The sequence below is a fragment of the Canis aureus genome, chromosome 5, assembly GCF_053574225.1.
Source record: "Canis aureus isolate CA01 chromosome 5, VMU_Caureus_v.1.0, whole genome shotgun sequence".
Classification (NCBI taxonomy): domain Eukaryota; kingdom Metazoa; phylum Chordata; class Mammalia; order Carnivora; family Canidae; genus Canis; species Canis aureus.
Window position 1 is genome coordinate 58,234,838 of NC_135615.1, and position 20,406 is coordinate 58,255,243.

The 20,406-nt window shown below is 43.4% G+C and overlaps 1 pseudogene; it reads right to left on the minus strand.

The window, feature by feature from the left end:
- On the minus strand, nucleotides 1-18,427 carry LOC144313567 (olfactory receptor 6C74-like; annotated as a pseudogene).
- Between the last annotated feature and the right edge of the window lie 1,979 nt (nucleotides 18,428-20,406).

The following is a 20,406-nucleotide window of genomic DNA, read 5'->3' on the forward strand; positions in this document are numbered from 1 at the left end:
TTACAATGGAACAGAAAAATAAAATGCTTGCTTCACCTGCTGTTTCCTTAGAGTATAAATAAAGGGATTCAAAAGTGGAGCAACAGAAGTATTGAGAACTGCCACTCCCTTCATCAAGGATATCCTCTGTTTGACTGAGGGTTTAAGGTACATAAAGATGCAGCTGCCATATGAGAGGGAGATGACAATCATGTGAGAAGAACAGGTGGAGAAAGCTTTTTTCTCTGGTTGGCAGAAGGAATTTTTAAAATTGTTAGGGCAATATATGTGTATGATAGAATTACTAATGCCAAAGTGACCAGCAGAGTCACCAAAGCTAAGATGAAACTCATCATTTCCAACACGTGTCTGTCTGTGCAGGAGATCTGCAGGAGGGGAGCAGTGTCACAGTAGAAATGATCAATGACATTGGAATCACAGAAGTCCAGGCTTAAGCCTAAAATGAGTCCTGGAAAGATGATGAGGAAACCAGTGATCCAAGAGCTAAGAACTAGCTGGATACAGATTTTGCTGCTCATAATGGTTGTGTAATGCAGGGGCTTGCAGATGGCTACATAACGATTGTAGGACATGACAGCCAGGAGGTAACATTCAGATGCTCCAAGAAGGAAGGCAAAGCAACTGAGTTGCACAACAGTTAAAGGAAATGGTTTTGTCACCAGTGGCCATGCTTAAAAGCAATTTGGGGATGCAGACTGTCGTATAAGAAATTTCTAAGAAAGAAAAATTTCAAAGAAAGAAATACATAGGGGTCTTGAGATGTGAGTCCAGCAAAGTGAGGGTAATAATAACTAAGTTGCCTGAGATGCTTAGCAAGTAGGTGAGGAGCAGGAAGACAAATAGCACAATCTTCAGTTTTGTGTCCTCCGTCAATCTGGCTAATATAAATACTGTCACAGTTGTATGATTTTCAATCTTGACCTATTGATACGCTTCTGCTCTGGTAAAAATATTGAGAAAACAATATGCACAGGAACCAATAGTAAATTATTATTATTTTTTCTTTATTTTTAATTATTTTTTAAATAAATTAATTTTTTATTGGTGTTCAATTTATGAACATACAGAATAACACCCAGTGCTCATCCCGTCAAGTGCCCCCCTCAGTGCCCGTCACCCAGTCACCCCCACCCCCCGCCCTCCTCCCCTTCCACCACCCCTAGTTCGTTTCCCCGAGTTAGGAGTCTTTTTTTTCTCCCTTCCCTTCTATTCCCTTTCACTATTATTTATATTCCCCAAATGAATGAGAACATACACTGTTTGTCCTTCTCTGACTGACTTACTTCAATCAGCATAATACCCTCCAGTTCCATCCACCTTAAAGCAAATGGTGGGTATTTGTCGTTTCTAATGGCTGAGTAATATTCCATTGTATACATAAACCACATCTTCCTTATCCATTCATCTTTCGATGGACACCGAGGCTCCTTCCACAGTTTGGCTATTGTGGACATTGCTGCTAGAAACATCGGGGTGCAGGTGTCCCGGCTTTTCATTGCATCTGTATCTTTGGGGTAAATCCCCAACAGTGCAATTGCTGGGTCGTAGGGCAGGTCTATTTTTAACTCTTTGAGGAACCTCCACACAGTTTTCCAGAGTGGCTGCACCAGTTCACATTCTCACCAACAGTGTAAGAGGGCTCCCCTTTCTCTGCATCCTCTCCAACATTTGTTGTTTCCTGCCTTGTTAATTTTCCCCATTCTCACTGGTGTGAGGTGCTATCTCATTGTGGTTTTGATTTGTATTTCCCTGATGGCAAGTGATGCAGAGCATTTTCTCATGTGCATGTTGGCCATGTCTATGTCTTCCTCTGTGAGATTTCTCTTCATGTCTTTTGCCCATTTCATGATTGGATTGTTTGTTTCTTTGGTGTTGAGTTTAATAAGTATAGATCTTGGAAACTAGCCGTTTATCTGATACGTCATTTGCAAATATCTTCCCCATTTGTAGGTTGTCTTTTAGTTTTGTTGACTGTATCCTTTGCTGTGCAAAAGCTTCTTATCTTGATGAAGTCCCAATAGTTCATTTTTGCTTTACTTTCTTTTGCCTTCGTGGATGTATCTTGCAATAAGTTACTGTGGCTGAGTTCAAAAAGGGTGTTGCCTGTGTTCTCCTCTAGGATTTTTTAATTTTTTTTTTAATTTATGATAGTAACAGAGAGAGAGAGAGAGAAAGAGAGAGAGAGAGTCAGAGACATAGGCAGAGGGAGAAGCAGGCTCCATGCACCGGGAGCCCGATGTAGGATTCGATCCAGGGTCTCCGGGATCGCGCCCTGGGCCAAAGGCAGGCGCCAAACTGCTGCACCACCCAGGGATCCCCTCCTTTAGGATTTTGATGGAATCTTGTCTCACATTTAGATCTTTCATCCATTTTGAGTTTATCTTGGTGTATGGTGAAAGAGAGTGGTCTAGTTTCATTCTTCTGCATGTGGATGTCCTATTTTCCCAGCACCATTTATTGAAGAGACTGTCTTTCTTCCAATGGATAGTCTTTCCTCCTTTATCGAATATTAGTTGACCATAAAGTTCAGGGTCCACTTCTGGATTGTCTATAGTGATACATTGATCTATGTGTCTGTTTTTGTGCCAGGACCACACTGTCTTGATGACCACAGCTTTGTAGTAGAACCTGAAATCTGGCATTGTGATGCCCCCAGCTATGGTTTTCTTTTTTAAAATCCCCCTGCCTATTCGGGGTCTTTTCTGATTCCACACAAATCTTAAAATAATGTGTTCTAACTCTCTGAAGAAAGTCCATGGTATTTTGATAGGGATTGCATTAAACATGTAAATTGCACTGGGTAACATTGACATTTTCACAATATTAATTCTGCCGATCCATGAGCATGGAATATTTTTCATCTCTTTGTGTCTTCCTCAATTTCTTTCAGAAGTCTTCTATAGTTTTTAGGGTATAGATCCTTTACCTCTTAGGTTTATTCCTAGGTATCTTATGCTTTTGGGTGCAATTGTAAATGGGATTGACTCCTTAATTTCCCTTTCTTCAGTCTCATTGTTAGTGTATAGAAATGCGACTGATTTCTGGGCATTGATTTTGTATCCTGCCACACTGCCAAATTGCTGCATGAGTTCTAGCAATCTTGGGGTGGAGGCTTTTGGGTTTTCCATGTAGAGTATCATGTCATCGGCCAAGAGGGAGAGTTTGACTTCTTCTTTGCCAATTTGAATGCCTTTAATGTCTTTTTGTTGTCTGATTGCTGAGGCTAGACTTCCAGTACTATGTTGAATAGCAGTGGTGAGAGTGGACATCCCTGTCTTGTTCCTGATCTTAGAGGAAGGCTCCCAGTGCTTCCCCATTGAGAATGATATTTGCTGTGGGCTTTTCGTAGATGGTTTTTAAGATGTTGAGGAATGTTCCCTCTATCCCTACACTCTGAAGAGTTTTGATCAGGAATGGATGCTGTATTTTGTCAAATGCTTTCTCTGCATCTAATGAGAGGATCATATGGTTCTTGTTTTTTCTCTTGCTGATATGATGAATCACATTGATTGTTTTATGAGTGTTGAACCAGCTTTGTGTCCCGGGGATGAATCTTACTTGGTCATGGTGAATAATTTTCTTAATGTACTGTTGGATCCGATTGGCTAGTATCTTGTTGAGAATTTTTCATCCATGTTCATCAGGGATATTGGTCTGTAATTTTCCTTTTCAGTGGGGTCTTTGTCTGGCTTTGGAATTAAGGTGATGCTGGCCTCATAGAATGAATTTGGAAGTACCCTATCTCTTTCTATCTTTCCAAACAGCTTTAGTAGAATAGGTATGATTTCTTCTTTATTTTATTTATTTATTTTTTTTAAAAGATTTTAGATTTTTTAAAATTTTTATTTATTTATGATAGTCACACACACAGAGAGAGAGAGGCAGAGACATAGGCAGAGGGAGAAGCAGGCTCCATGCCCCCGGAGCCCGACTTGGGATTCGATCCCGGGTCTCCAAGATTGCGCCCTGGGCCAAAGGCAGGCGCTAAACTGCTGCGCCATCCAGGTATCCCTGATTTCTTCTTTAAACATTTGATAGAATTCCCCTGGGAAGCCATCTGGCCCTGGACACTTGTGTCTTGGGAGGTTTTTGATGACTACTTCAATTTCCTCCCTGGTTATTGGCCTGTTCAGGTTTTCTATTGCTTCCTGTTCCAGTTTTGGTAGTTTGTGGCTTTCCAGGAATGCGTCCATTTCTTCTAGATTGCCTAATTTATTGGCGTATAGCTGTTCATAATATGTTTTTAAAATCGTTTGTATTTCCTTGGTGTTGGTAGTGATCTCTCCTTTCTCATTCATGATTTTATTATCTTGAGTCTTCGCTCTCTTCTTTTTAATAAGGTTAGCTAATGGTTTATCTACCTTATTAATTCTTTCAAAGAACCAACTCCTGGTTTTGTTGATCTGTTCCAATTCTTCTGGTCTCGATTTCGTTGAGTTCTGCTCGAATCTTTATTAACTCTTTTCTTCTGCTGGGTGTAGGATTTATCTGCTGTTTTTTCTCTAGCTCCTTTAGGTGTAAGGTTAGCCTTTGTATTTGAGTTCTTTCCAATTTTTTAATGGATGCTTGTATTGTGATGTATTTCCCCCTTAGGACTGCTTTTGCTGCATCCCAAAGATTTTGAACGGTTGTATCTTCATTCTCATTAGTTTCCATGAATCTTTTTAATTTTTCCTTAATTTCCTGGTTGACCCTTTCATCTTTTAGCAGGACGGTCCTTAACCTCCACGTGTTTGAGGTCCTTCCAAACTTCTTGTTGTGATTTAGTTCTAATTTCAAGGCATTATGGTCTGAGAATATGCAGGGGACGATCCCAATTTTGGTATCGGTTCAGACCCGATTTGTGACCCAGTATGTGGTCTATTCTGGAGAAAGTTCCATGTGCACGTGAGAAGAATGTGTATTCAGTTGAGTTTGGATGTAAAGTTCTGTGGATATCTGTGAAATCCATCTGGTCCAGTGTATCATTTAAAGCTCTCGTTTCTTTGGAATGTTGTGCTTAGAAGACCTATCAAGGGTAGAACGAGCTAGATTGAAGTCACCAAGTATAAGTGCATTATTATCTAAGTATTTCTTCACTTTGGTTATTAATTGGTTTAAATATTTGGCAGCTCCCACATTCGGGGCATATATATTGAGGATTGTTAAGTCCTCTTGTTGGATAGATCCTTTAAGTGTGAGATAGTATCACTCTTCATCTCTCACTCCAGTCTTCGGGGTAAATTTTAGTTTATATGATGTAAGGATGGCTACTCCTGCTTTCTTTTGAGAACCATTTGAACGGTAAATGGTTCTCCAACCTTTTATTTGCAGGCTGTAGGTGTCCTTCTGTCTAAAATGAGTCTCTTGTAGACAGCTAATAGATGGGTCCTGTTTTTTTATCCAGTCTGAAGCCCTGCGCCTTTTGATGGGGTCATTAAGCCCATTCACGTTCAGAGTTACTATTGACAGATATGAGTTTAGTGTCATCATGATATCTATTCAGTGCTTGTTTTTGTGGATTGTTCCATTGAACTTCTTAAAGGGGAATTTTAAGAGTCCCCCTTAAAATTTCTTGCAGAGCTGGTTTGGAGGCCACATATTCTTTCAGTTCCTGCCTGTCTTGGAAGCTCTTTATCTCTCCTTCCATTTTGAATGAGAGCCTTGCTGGATAAAGTATTCTTGGCTGCATGTTCTTCTCATTTAGGACCCTGAATATATCCTGCCAGCCCTTTCTGGCCTGCCAGGTCTCTGTGGAGAGGTGTGCTGTTACGCTAATAGTCCTCCCCATAAATGTCAGGATTTCTTGTCTCTTGCTGCTTTAAGGATCTTCTCTTTATCTTTCGAATTTGCAAGCTTAACTATTAAATGTCGGGGTGTTGAATGGTTTTTATTGATTTTGGGGGGGTGGTTCTCTCTATTTCCTGGATCTGAATGCCTTTTTCCCTTCCCAGATTAGGAAAGTTTTCAGCTATGATTTGTTCAAATACATATTCTGGCCCTCTGTCCCTTTCGGCGCCCCCGGGAAACCCAATTAAATGTAGGTTTTTCTTCCTCAGGCTCACTTATTTCCCTTAATCTATCCTCATGGTCTTTTAATTGTTTGTCTCTTTTTTCCTCAGTTTCCCTCTTTGCCATCAACTTGTCTTCTATGTCACTCACTCGTTCTTCCACCTTGTTAACCCTCGTTATTAGGACTTCTAGTTTGGATTGCATCTCATTCAATTGATTTTTAATTTCTGCCTGATTAGATCTAAATTCTGCAGTCATAAAGTCTCTTGAGTCCTTTATGCTTTTTTCTAGAGCCACCAGTAGCTGTATAATAGTGCTTCTGAATTGGCTTTCTGACATTGAATTTTAATCCAGATTTTGTAACTCTGTGGGAGAGAGGACTGTTTCTGATTCTTTCTTTTGAGATGAGGTTTTCCTTCTAGTCCTTTTGCTCAGTGCAGAGTGGCGAAAAATAAGTTGTATTTGGAAAAAGAGAAAAAGAGGAGAGAAAGAAGGAAAGAAAAGAGAAAAAGAAAAAAGAAAAAAGGAAGAAAAGAAAAAAAGAAAAAAAAAAAGAAAAAGAAAGAAACAAAAAAGAAGGGTGGGGGAGGCAAACAGAAATCAAAAAGCAAAAACAACAACACGGGGAGTATCTTCTGATTTTGTATACTTTAAGTCCCTTGACTTCCATGTAGCTGGTCTTCTGGGGGAGGGGCCTGTTGTGGTGATTTTCAGGTGTTAGCACTTGGGGGAGCTGCTCTCCCCCTGCCTGGTGCAGGGCTCAGTGGGGGTTGTTTACCCCGTGAGGCCCCAGGAGGAACAACCGCAGTGGCGGCGGCCAGCTCTGGAGCCCTGGAGTCAGCTCCTGCTGGAACTACGGAGCTCTCTGTCTTCAGGGGCCTGGATGCTCCAGGGGCGGCGCCGCTGATCTGTTCAGCTCCGGGCAGGAGCGTCTTTGCTGTGCTGGGCCCTCTCGGCCTCTGCCTGTCCGGGGGTAGGCGGAATCCTGGGCTGTGTCCTCAGCGCCTTGTGCTCCCAGCCAGCGCTGTTGGATTCGTGCTCCCGGCCGTGCAGCCCCCTCCGCGGAGCCGCCGCCCGAGCCCTTTCGAGCTGCTCACGGGGCCCGTGACACAGAAGTGTCGTGTAGTTTTTAGGGTATAGATCCTTTACGTCTTTGGTTAGGTTTATTCCTATCTACCTGATGCTTTTGGGTGCAATTGTAAATGGGATTGACTCCTTAATTTCTCTTTCTTCAGATTGTTAATGTATAGAAATGCCACTGACTTCTGGGCATTGATTTTGTATCCTGCCACACTGCCAAATTGCTGAATGAGTTCTAGCAATCTTGCGGTGGAGTGTTTTGGGTTTTCACTAGAGAGTATCATGTCATCAATGAATAGATAGAGTTTGACTTCTTCTTGTCAATTTGAATGCCCTTCATTTTTTTGTTGTCTGATTGCTGAGGCTAGGACTTCTAGTACTATGTTGAATAGCAGTGGAGAGAGTGGACATCCCTGTCTTGTTCCTGATCTTAAGGGAAAGTCTCCCAGTGCTTCCCCATTGACAATGGTATTAGCTGTGGGCTTTTCGTAGATGGCTTTAAGATGTTGAGGAATGTTCCCTCTCTCCCTACACTCTGAAGAGTTTTGATCAGGAATGGATGCTGTATTTTGTCAAATGCTTTCTCTGCATCTATTGAAATGATCATATGGTTCTTGTTTTTTCTCTTGCTGATGTGATGAATCATATTGATTGTTTTTTTTAATAATAAAGTTATTTTTTATTGGTGTTCAATTTGCTAACATACAGAATAACACCCAGTGCTCATCCCATCAAGTGCCCCCCTCAGTGCCCATCACCCATTCACCCCCTCCCCCTGCCCTTCTCCCCTTCGACCACCCCTAGTTCGTTTCCCAGAGTTAGGAGTCTTTTTGTTCTGTCTCCCTTTCTGATATTTCCTACCCATTTCTTCTCTCTTCCCTTCTATTCCCTTTCACTATTATTGATATTCCCCAAATGAATGAGAACATATAATGTTTGTCCTTCTCCGATTGACTTATTTCACTCAAGTGCAAATGCTGAGCAAGTGCTGAGTGAAATAAGTCAATCGGAGAAGGACAAACACATTGATTGTTTTACGAGAGTTGAACCAGCTTGTATCCCGGGGATAAATCCTAGTTGGTCATGGTGAAAAATCTTCTCAATGTATTGTTGTATCCTATTGGCTAGTACCTTGTAGAGAATTTTTGTATCCATGTTCATCAGGGATATTGGTCTATAATTCTCCTTTTTGGTGGGGTCTTTGTCTGGTTTTGGTATTAAGGTGATGCTGGCCTCACAGAACGAATTTGGAAGTACTCCGTCTCTTTTCTTTCCAAACAGCTTTAGTAGAATAGGTATGGTTTCTTCTTTAAGCATTTGATAGAATTCCCCAGCAAGCCATCCGGCCCTGGAATTTGTGTCTTGGAGGGTTTTTGATGACTGCTTCAATTTCCTCCCTGGTTATTGGCCTGTTCAGGTTTTCTATTTCTTCCAGTTCCAGTTTTGGTAATTTCTGGTTTTGAGAAATGCGTCCATTTCTTCTAGATTGCCTAATTTACTGGCGTATAGCTGTTCATAATATGTTTTTCATATTGTTTGTATTTCCTTGGTGTTGGTAGTGATCTCTCCTTTCTCATTCATGATTTTATTAATTTGAGTCTTCTCTCTCTTCTTCTGAATAAGGCTGGCTAATGGTTTATCTATCTTATTAATTCTTTCAAAGAACCAACTCCTGGATTTGTTGATCTGTTCCACAGTCCTTCTGGTCTCGATTTCATTGAGTTCTGCTCGAATCTTTATTAACTCTCTTCTGCTGGGTGTCAGATCTATTTGCTGTTTTTTCTCTATCTCCTTTAGGTGTTAGGTTACCTTCTGTATTTGAGTTCTTTCAGTTTTTGGATGGATGCTTCTATTGCGATATATTTCCCACTCAGGACTGCTTTTGCTGTATCCCAAAGATTTTGAACGGTTGTATCTTCATTCTCCTTAGTTTCCATGAATCTTTTTAATTCTTCCCTAATTTCCTGGTTGACCCTTTCATCTTTTAGCAGGATGGTCCTTAACCTCCACGTGTTTGAAGTCCTTCCCAACTTCTTGTGATTTAGTTCTAATTTCAAGGCATTATGGTCTGAGAATACGCAGGGGATGATCCCAATCTTTCGGTATCGGTTCAAACCTGTTTTGTGACACAGTATGTAGTCTATTCTGGAGAAAGTTCCATGTGGCCTTGAGAAGAATGTGTATTCAGTTGCGTTTGGACATAGTTTGTAGATATCTGTGAAATCCATCTGGTCCAGGGTATCATTTAAAGCTCTTGTTTCTTTAGAGATGCTGTGCTTAGAATACCTTTCAAGTGTAGAAAGTGCTAGATTGAAGTCAGCAAGTATAAGTGTATTATTATCTAAGTATGTCTTAACTTTTGTTATTAATTGATTGATATATTTGGCAGCTCCCACATTCGGAGCATATGTATTGATGATCGTTATGTCCTCTTGTTGGATAGATCCTTTAAGTATGATATAGTGTCCCTCTTCATCTCTCACTACAGTCTTCGGGATAAATTTTAGTTTATCCGATATAAGGATGGCTACCCCTCCTTTTCTTCTGAGGACCACTGGAATGGTAAATGGTTCTCCAACCTTTTATTTTCAGGTTGTAGCTGTCCTTAGGTCTAAAATGAGTCTCTTGTAGACAGCAATTAGATGGGTCCTGCTTTTTTATCCAGTCTGAAACCCTGCACCTTTTGATGGGGTCATTAAGCCCATTCACGTCCAGAGTTACTATTGAAAGATCTGTATTTCGTGTCATCATGATACCTATTCAGTCCCTGTTTTTGTGGATTGTTCCATTGGACTTCTTCTTAAAGGGGAATTTTAAAAGTCCCCCTTAAAATTTCTTGCAGCGCTGTTTAGATGGTCACATATTCTTTCAGTTCCTGCCTGTCTTGGAAGCTCTTTCTCTCTCCTTCTATTCTGAATGAGAGACTTGCTGGATAAAGCATTCTTGGCTGCATGTTTTTCTCATTTAGGACCTTGAATATATCCTGCCAGCCCTTTCTGGCCTGCCAGGTCTCTCTGGACGTGTCTGCTGTTAATCTGATATTTCTCCCCATATAAGTTAGGGATGTCTAGTCTCTTGCTGCTTTAATGATCTTCTGTTTATCGTCGGAATTTGCAAGCTTCACTATTAAATGTCGAGGTGTTGAACAGTTTTTATTGACTTTAGGGCGGGATCTCTCTATTTCCTGGATCTGAATGCCTGGTTCCCTTCCCAGATTAGGGAAGTTTTCAGCTATGATTTGTTCATACATATTCTGGACCTCTGTCCCTATTGGGGCCCTCGGGAACCCCAATTAAACGTAGAATTTTCTTCCTCAGGCTGTCACTTATTTTTCTTAATCTATCCACATGATCTTTTAACTTTTTGTCTCTTTTTTCTTCAGTTTCCCTCTTTGCCATCAACTTGTCCTCTATGTCACTCACTCGTTCTTCCACCTCATTAACCCTCGTCGTTAGGAGGTCTAGGTTTTATTGCATCACATTTAACTGATTTTTAATTTCTGCCTGATTAGATCTAAATTCTGCAGTCATGAAGTCTCTTGAGTCCTTTATGCTTTTTTCTAGGGCCACCAGTAGCTTTATAATAGTGCTTCAGAATTGGCTTTCTGACATTGAATTGTAATCCAAATTTTGTAACTCAGTGGGAGCCAGGACTGTTTCTGGTCCTTTCTTTTGAGGTGAGGTTTTCCTTCTAGTCATTTTGCTCAGTGCAGAGTGGCCAAAAACATGTTGTATTAGGAAAAGGAGAAAAAGAGAGAAGAGAAAGAAGGAAAGAAAAGAAAAAATGAAACAAGAAAAAAAGAAGAAAAAAAGAGAATAAAGAAAAAAGAGAAGAAAAGAAAAAGAAAGGGGCAGGGAGCAAACAGAAAATAAAAATCAAAAAACAAACAAAAAAGACCAAGGGGTTATATCCTCTGATTCTGTATACTGTGAATCCCTTGACTTCCCCTTGAACTTTCCAGTGCTGGTTGGTCAATAATTTGTTTTGCCCTTGTCCCTCTAGCTGATCTTCTGGGGGAGGGGGCTGCTGTGCTGATTTTCAGGTGTTAGCACTTGGGGGAGCTGCTCTGCCCCCTGCCCGGTGAAGGGCTCAGTGAAAGATGTTAAGCTGTTTATACGGTGAGGCCACTGTGAGGCTCAGCGGGGGTTGTTTACCCCGTGAGGGCCCAGGAGGAACAGCAACAGTGGCGGTGGCCAGCTCTGGAGCCCCGGGTTCAGCTCCTTCAGGGACTGCGGAGCTCTCAGTCTGCAGGGGCCTGGATGCTCCGGGGTCGGGGCTGCTGATCTGCTCAGCTTGGGGCAGGAGTGTCCTTGCTATCCTGTGCCCTCCTGGCTTCAGCCTGTCCGCGGGGGAGCGCCGGATCCTGGACTGTGTCCCGAGCGGCCTCTGCTCCAGGGCCTGCGCTGTTGGATTCGCGCTCCATGCCGCGAAGCCCCCTCCACGGGAGCCGCCGCCCGAGCCACCTCTGAGCTGCTCCCGTGGCCGGGCAGCCCCCTCCACGCAGAGCTTCTGCCTCTGCCGCCTCCAAGCTGCTCCCAGGGTTGCGCAGCCCCCTCCATGCTGAGCCGCCGCCTGAGCCGCCGCCTGCGCCGCCTGAGCCGACTCTAAGCTGCTCCCGGTACCCACTGGGCATGCTGCAGCCCTTTAGGGAGCTCGGCTGCAGGGGTGTGGTGAGCTCTCCCTGGGGCACAGGTGCTCCTTTAGTGTCCCAGGGAGCCTGAGGGCATCCCCGCCCCTCCTGGTATCCTGCTCTAACTCCCTGCGAGCCCCTTTCTGTCCGGGAAGGTTGGTGAAACTCCTGCTTCGCCAGGACTCCTGTCCTGGGGCACTCTCCTCCTCCTTAGCACAGCTCCTCGCGGGGCCCCTCTCCCTTGGATGGCTTTTGTTTCTTTATTTCTTCCCCCACCCGGTCTTCCTACCTTGATAGAAGCATGAAATCTTCTCACTGTAGCATTCCAGCTGTTGTCTCTTTTAATCTCAGGCCGAATTCCTAGATTATCAGGATGATTTGAAGGTTATCTAGGTAATTTGGTGGGGACAGGTGACTTGGGGAACCTATTCTTCTGCTGTCTTGCCCCCCTCCCACCGGTTTCACTTAAGATATCCTTTAATATTATCCTCATGTTTTCATTTTCATTTCTTCCATGTATTTTTTAATTTATACTTTATTTTCCCTGTTAACCCATTCATTGTTAGCAGGAGGATATTCCGTAACCACCATGTATTTGTGGTATTTCCATTTTTTTTCTTGTGGTTGACCTTAAGTTTCATGGCATTGTGGTTGGAAAATATGCATTGTATAATCTTAATCTTTTTGTAGTTGTTAAGGGCTGATTTGTGACCTGGGTGTGACCTATTCTGGAGAATGTTTCATATGCACTCAAAAAGACTGTGTACTCTGCTGTTTTAGGATTAAATGTTCTGAATATATTTGTTACGTTCAAAAAAAAAAAAAAAAGAAACGAAAAGAAGAGAAATGACAAATACCCCCCATTTGCTTCGATGTGGATGGAACTGGCTTATTATGCTGAAAGAAATAAGTCAATGGGAGAAGGGCAATCATTATATGGTCTCATTCGTTTGGGGAATATGAAAAATAGTGAAAGGGAATGAAGGGAAAAGGAGAGAAAATGGGTGAAAATATCAATTGAGGATGACAGCATATCAGAGTCATAACTCCGGGAAATGAACAAGGGATAGTGGATAGGGGGGTTCTTGGGGGGTTGGGGTGACTGGATGACGGTCACTAAGGGGGGCACTTGAAGGGATCAGCCCTGGGTGATATGCTATTTGTTGGCAAATTGAGCTCTTCTTATTTAGGACCCTGACTATATCCTGCCAGCCCTTTCTGGCCTTCCAGGTCTCTGTGGAGAGGTCTCCTGTTAACCTAATACTTCTCCCCATAAAGTTTAGGGATCTCTTGTCTCCTGCTGCTTTGAGGATCTTCTCTTTATCCTAAGAATTTGGAAGTTCCACCATGAAATATTGGGGTGTTGAAGGGCTTTTATTGATGTTAGGGGCAGATCACTCTATCTTCAGGTTCTACATGCCTGTTTCCTTCCCCAAGTTAGGGATGTTCTTGGCTATGATTTGTTCAAATACACTTTCTGGTCCTCTGTTCCTTTTGGTACCCTCTGGAACCCCCAGTAAACGTAGATTTTTTTCTTCTGAGGCTTTCAGTTATTTCCCTTAACCTTTCCTCATGGACTTTTGTTTACTCTTTTTCCTCAGCGTCCCTCCTTGCCATCAACTTGTCTTCTATGTCATTCACTCATTTTATATCTCATTAACCTCATCGTTAGGACCTTCAGTTTGGATTGCATCTCATTTAATTGATTTTTAATTTCGGCCTGTTTAGATCTAACTTCTGCAGTCATGAAGTCTCTTGAATCCTTCATGCTTTTTTCCAGAGCCACCAGTAGCTTTATATTAGTGCTTCTGAATTGGCAATCTTATATCAAAATGTAACCCAATTTCTGTAATTCTGTGGGAAAGAGGACTGTATCTCATGGTTTCATTTGTGGTGAGTTCTTCCTTCTAGTCATTTTGATCAGTGCAGAGTGCCTAAAAAACAAGTTGCAATGGAAAAAGAAAGGAAATAAAGAAAAGAAGAGTGAAAAGAAAAAACAAAAACAAAAACAAACAAAACAACAAAAAACAAGAAACATTTCAAAATTTAAAAAAATAACAAGGAGGGGTTTCCTCTGATTCTATGTGTTGTCAGTCCCTCGACTTTCCCTGGATCTTTCCAGCGCTGCTTGGTCAAGAACTTGCTCTTCCCCTTTCCTTCCAGCTGGTCTTCTGGGGGAGCGGCCTACTCTGCTGATTGTCAGGTGTGTGCTGCTGGGGGAGCTGCTCCGCTCCCTGCCGGGTGCACAGCTCTGTGGGACCTTTTCATCCTGTGAGGCCCATGTTCCCTGGGGGTCCAGTTCCATCTCAGGCACAAGGTGACATAGGGAGTAACAACCACACTGGTGGCGGCCAGCTCTCCAGCCCTGGAGTCAGCCTCCGCAGTAAGTCCTGCATCTCCCAGTTTGCAGGAGCCTGGATGCTCCGACTGTGGGGGGCACTGACCTGCACAGCTCGGGTGTGCCCGGCAGCAGGAGCGTCCTCGCTGTCCTGTGTCCTCCCGGCCACCACCTGTCCCAAGGGAATCGCCGGATCAGGGGCTGTGTCCCCTGGCACCCTGGCCTGGGGCCTGCACCACTGGAATCATTCTCCCAGAGATGCGCATCCCCCTCCTCGCCGAGCCGCTACCCCAGCCGCCACCTGAGCTGCTCCTGGGGCCCGCTGGGCTCACGCTCCAGCCCTTTTCGGAGCTCGGCCCATGGTGTTTGGCGCAGTCTCCCCACTTCCTCTGTTAGTCACCCTGGGAACCTGGGGGCTCCACTGCCCCTCCTGGGATCCTGCCGGAGTTCCCTGTGAGCGCCTTTCCATCCGGGAAGATTGGTAAAGTTCCTGATTTTCCTGGCCTGGGCTTTCCTGTCCTGGAGGCTCTGCTGCCCTGCGTTAGCCCGGCTCCTCTTGGGGGCTCTCCCCCACTGGAGTCTATTTATTAAAAAAGAAAACCAGAGCCGGGGGCATCACAATGCCAGATATCACATTGTACTACAAAGCTGTCGTCATCAAGACAGTGTGGTACTGGCACGAAAGCAAACACATAGATCAATGTAGCAGAATAGAGAACCCAGAAATGGAACCTCAACTCTATGGTCAACTAATATTTGACGAAGCCGTAAAGACTATGCACTGGAAAAAAGACAGTGTCTTCGAAAAATGGTGCTGGGCAAATTGGACAGCCACATGCAGAAGAATGAAACTAGAGCATTGTCTTACACCATACACAAAGAAAAACTCAAAATGGATGAAAGATCTAAATGTGAGACAAAATTCCACCAAAATCCCAGAGGAGAACACAGGCAACACCTTTTTAAAAATTGGCCACAGTAACTTCTTGCAAGATTCATCCACGAAGGGAAGAGAAACAAAAGCAAAAATGAACTATTGGGACTTCATCAAGATAAGGAGCTTTTGCAAAGCAAAAGATACCATCAACAAAACTCAAAGACAACCTACAGAATGGGAGAAGATATTTGCAAATGATGTATCAGATAAAGGGTTAGTTTCCAAGATCCATAAAGAACTTATTAAACTCAAAAGCAAAGAAACAAACAACTCAATCATGAAATAGGCAAAAACATGAACAGAAATCTCACAGAGGAAGACATAGACATGGCCAACAAGCAAACAAGCACATGAGCAAATGCTCCGCATCACTTGTCATCATGGAAATACAAATCAAAACCACAATGATATACCACCTCACATCAGTGAGAATGCTGTAAAGCTGTAAAGACTATGCACTGGAAAAAAGAAAGCAGGAAACCACAAATATTGGAGAGGATGTGGAGAAAGGGGAACCCTCCAGCACTGTTGGTGGGAATGTGAACTGGTGCAGCCACTCTGGAAAACAGTGTGGAGGTTCCTCAAAGAATTAAAAATAGATCTGCCCTACGACCCAGTAATTGCACTGCTCGGATTTACCCCAAAGATACAGATGCAATGAAACGCCAGGACACCTGCACCCCTATGTTCATAGCAGCACTGTCCATAATAGTCAAACTGTGGAAGGAGCCTCAGTGTCCATCGAAAGATGAATGGATAACTAAGATGTGGTTTATGTATACAATGGAATATTACTCAGCCATTAGAAATGACAAATACCCACCATTTGCTTAGGCGTGGATGGAACCGGAGTGTATTATGCTGAATGACATAAGTCAGTCGAAGGAGGACAAACATTATATGGTCTCGTTCATTTGGGGAATGTAAAAAATAATGACAGGGAATAAAGGGGAAAGGAGAAAAATGAGTGTGAAATATCAGAAAGGGAGACAGAACATGAAAGACACCTAACTCTGGGAAATGAACTACGGGTGGTGGAAGGGGAGGTAGGCGGGGAGGGGGGGTATGGGTGACTGGATGACGGACACTGAGGTGGGCACTTGACAGCGTGAGCACTGGGTTTTATTCTATATATTGGCAAATTGAACACCAATAAAAAAGAAATTAAAAAACTTTTAAAAAGTCTTCCCAGTTGGAAAGGTTCTCACAGGCTCCTAAATGAGAATTAAATTTGCCAACATACAGCTTAAAACCCTGGGCTCCTCCCTTCAAAGACCCCCCTCAGCTCCCAACTTCCAGTCACCATAACCCCCAAAGCACCTCCCTTTCTTTTTTTTTTAATTTATGATAGTTACACACACAGAGAGAGAGAGAGAGAGAGAGGCAGAGACACAGGCAGAGGGAGTAGCAGGCTCCATGCACCGGGAGCCCGACGTGGGATTCGATCCCGGGTCTCCAGGATCGCGCCCTGGGCCAAAGGCAGGCGCTAAACCACTGCGCCACCCAGGGATCCCAGCACCTCCCTTTCGTTAGTTTCTCAGAATAAGAAGTTTCTCATATTCTGTCATCCTCAATTGATATTTTCACTCATTTTCCCCCGTTTTCCATTAATTACCTTTCACTTTTTATATTCTCCAAATGAATGAGACCATAAAATGATTGCCCTTCTGCAATTGACTTATTTCTCTCAGCATAATACCCTCCTAATCCATCCACATCGAAGCAAATGGTGGGTATTTGTCGTTTCTTTTCTTTTCTTTTCTTTTTATTTTTGTTTTTGGAACTTAACAATATATTCAGAACATTTAATCCTAAAACAGCAGAGTACACAGTCTTTTTGAGTGCATATGAAACATTCTCTAGAATAGATCACATACCAGGTCACAAATGAGACCTTCACAAGTACAAAAAATGAAGAGTACACCATGCGTATTTTCCAATCAAAATGATATGTAAGTTAAGGTCAACCACAAGAAAAAATTTGGAAAGATCACAAATACATGGAGGTTAAACCATATCATCCTGCTAAGAATGAATTGGTTGACCAGGAAATTAAAGTATAAATTAAAAAATACATGGAAGGAAATGAAAAGGAAAACATGAAGGTAATATTAAAAGATGTCTTAAGTGATCCTCTGATTTTCACACAGGCTCTACATAACCTCCATTGTGTAGTTCATCCAATTTCTTCCAGGTATTTGGGATTAATCAGGCAGCCAGCATAGTAACGTCCTTCCTTGCCTATTGATTCAGAGGCATGAAGAGCAAAAAGTGGCCAGGCAGCAGTATCAATTTCCAGATCACTGGGATTTTTTTTGTGTCTCTCTTGAAACTGAGACCTTTATGTCAGCAGAAGATAAAATCGTGGTAACAGAATGTAAACATTTTGCAAAGAGATCATGAAGAGTTATAGTGAGCAGTACCACTTCCAGTTCCAATCCTTGAGTCCTGAACCTATGAATGTGAGCTATGAGATAAAGAGCATTGATATTAGAAGCTGATTTGGAATATATAGAGCCCGCTGGAAACGTTGTCATAGCCTGCAAGGAATTGCCAACTAGCTGGTACTATGGCTGCAACTTCTATTTTTTTAATTTTTTTAAATTTATTTTTAATGGTGTTCAATTTGCCAACATATAGAATAACACTCAGTGCTCATCCCATCAAATGCCCCCCCCAGTGCATGTCTCCCATTCCCCCCCACCCCCTGCCCTCCTCTCTTTCTACCATCCCTAGTTCGTTTCCCAGACTTAGGAGTCTCTCATATTCTGTCTCCTTTTCTATTATTTCTCACTCATTTTTTCTCCTTTCCCCTTTATTCCCTTTCACTATTTTTTATATTCCCCAAATGAATGAGACCGTATAATATTTGTCTGTCTCCCAGTGACTTATTTCTCTCAGTATAACACTCTCCAGTCCCATCCACATCGAAGCAAATAGTGGTTACTCGTCGTTTCTAATGGCTGAGTAATATTCCATTGTATACATAGGCCACGGCTCCTTTATCCATTCATCTTTCGATGGACACCGAGGCTTCTTTCGCAATTTGGCAATTGTGGACATTGCTGTAATAAACATTGGGGTGGAGGTGTTCCGGTCTTTCATTGCATCTGTATCTTTGGGGTGAATCCCCAGCAGTGCAATTGCTGGGTTTAGGGAAGTTCTATTTTTAACTTTCTTTGACAAACCACAACCCAGTGTTCCAGAGTGGCTGCACCAGTTCACATTCCCCCCAACAGTGCAAGAGGATTCCCCTTTCTCCACATTCATTCCAACATTTGTTGTTTCCTGTCTTGTTAATTTTCACCCTTCTCCCTGGTGTGAGGTGGTATCCAATTGTGATTTAGATGTGTATATCCCTGATGGCAAGTGAAGCAGCGGATTTTCTCACGTGCTTTTTGGGCATGACTGTGTCTTCTCCTGTGAAATTTCTGGTCATGTCTTTGCCCATTTCACGATTGGACTGTTTGTTTCTTTGCTCTTGAGTTCAGCAAGTTCTTTAGAGATCTTCGACACTAGCCCTTTATCTGATAGGTCATTTGCAAATATCTTCTCCCATTCTGTAGGTTGTCTTTTAGTTTTGTTGACAGTTTCTTTTGATGTGCAAAAGTTTCTTATCTTGATGAAGTCCCAATAGTTCATTTTTGCTTTTGTTTGTGTTGCCTTCATCGGTGAATCTTCAAGAAGTTAATGTGGCCAGTTCAAAAAGGGTGTTGCCTGTGTTCTCACTGGGATTTTGATGGACTCTTGTCTCACATTGAGATCTTTCATCCGTTTTGAGTTTCTCTTGTGTATGGTGCAAGGGAGTCGTCTAGTTGCATTCTTCTGCATGTGGATGTCCAATTTTCCAAGCACCATTTATGGAAGAGACTGTTTTTTCCAGTGGAGAGTTTTTCCTCCTTTGTTATTAGTTGACCGAAAAGTTGAGGGTTCACTTCTGGATTCTCTATTCTGTTCCATTGACCTCTGTGTCTGTTTTTGGGCCGGTACCACACTGTCTTGATGATCACGGCTTTGTATTACAACCTGAAATCTGGCATTGTGATGCCCCCAGCTGTGGATTTCTTTTTAATATTCCCCTGGCTAATCAGGGTCTTTTCTGATTCCACACAAATCTTAAAATAAGTAGTTCCAACTCTCTGAAGAAAGTCCATGGTATTTTGATAGAGATCCAGTGTCTGGGTGATTCACATGCCCGGGGGCACGAGGGTTAAGAGGGTTCCCAGTTGAGGGATCCTGGTAGGTGCTCTGTTCAGGGGACTGAATTTCTCCATGTCCTGCTGTGTTCGAGGGTTTGTGGTGAATGGGCGCCTGGTCAGCAGGGATCTGGAGCATCCATTTGTCCACTACTGAGCTGGGGCAGGCAGCTTGTGGTCTGAGGGCCCGTGTTCCAATGACCCCCACCATGTCCAGTGATGTGGTGACTCCTTGTCCCAGGACATACTTGTTTCCTACAATCCCTTCTCTGCCGGGTGCCTGGAGGCACTGCAAACACTGTACACATGGGGGTGGAGTGGAGTTTTAGGGCATTCGTGTGCCCTGTAGTGAGCTGGGTTGGAGAGCTGCAGAGAAGCAGTGAGTGCCCTGGGTTCCCTCAGGACAGGGACTCACAGCTTTCCTGTGTTGAGCCCCGGGTTGACCCCAGGGGTGTCGGAGAGGCATTTGCCCTCTGCCTGAATACCCATGGTAGCGATTCCTGGTGTCCCGCTCCCACAGTCCACCTGCGAATATGTCCGTGAGCAGCCAGGCCAACCTCTTAGTGGGAAATGGGAGCAAGAGTCGCCTGCTGTGGGTTCGAGGACTCTCAGGACCACAGAGGGGGATGAATGGATGTGCAAACATGCAGGTGGACCCCAAAGTCTTGGTGAGAGGACTGGGGCAGGAGGGTGGTCCGGGGGCTTGCCATGGGCATGGGCAGAAAACAGGGCAGACAACCTGAGGGAGAGCAGGGAGATCTGTGGCTGAAGTGCCATCTCTGTCATCATGGGCACCTGCTCGGTTGTCATGCTTTTATATCAACCCAGGTGCATCAGGGTGCCCCTCTGTGATGTCACCGCCATGCCCCGGCCAATCACACACGCTCTCGGAGGGGCCTGGTTCAGGTGGCCAATCACCATGCAGCTCAGGTGGCCAATGTCAGATGGCTTTCTCATTGAGCCTCCTGATACCGTTGCCTAGAGACAATTTTAAACGGAAAACAGAGTAGGAGGGGGCAAGATGACGGAAGAGGAAGGTCCCCAAGTCACCTGTCCCCACAAAATTACCTAAGTTTCAAATCCTCCTGAAAACCTATGAATTCGGCCTGAGATTTAAAGAGAGAACAGCTGGAATGCTACAGTGAGAAGAGTTCACGCTTCTATCAGGGTAGAAAGATGGGGTGGGGGAAGAAATAAAGAAACAAAAGGCATCCAAGTGGGAGGGGCCCCGCGA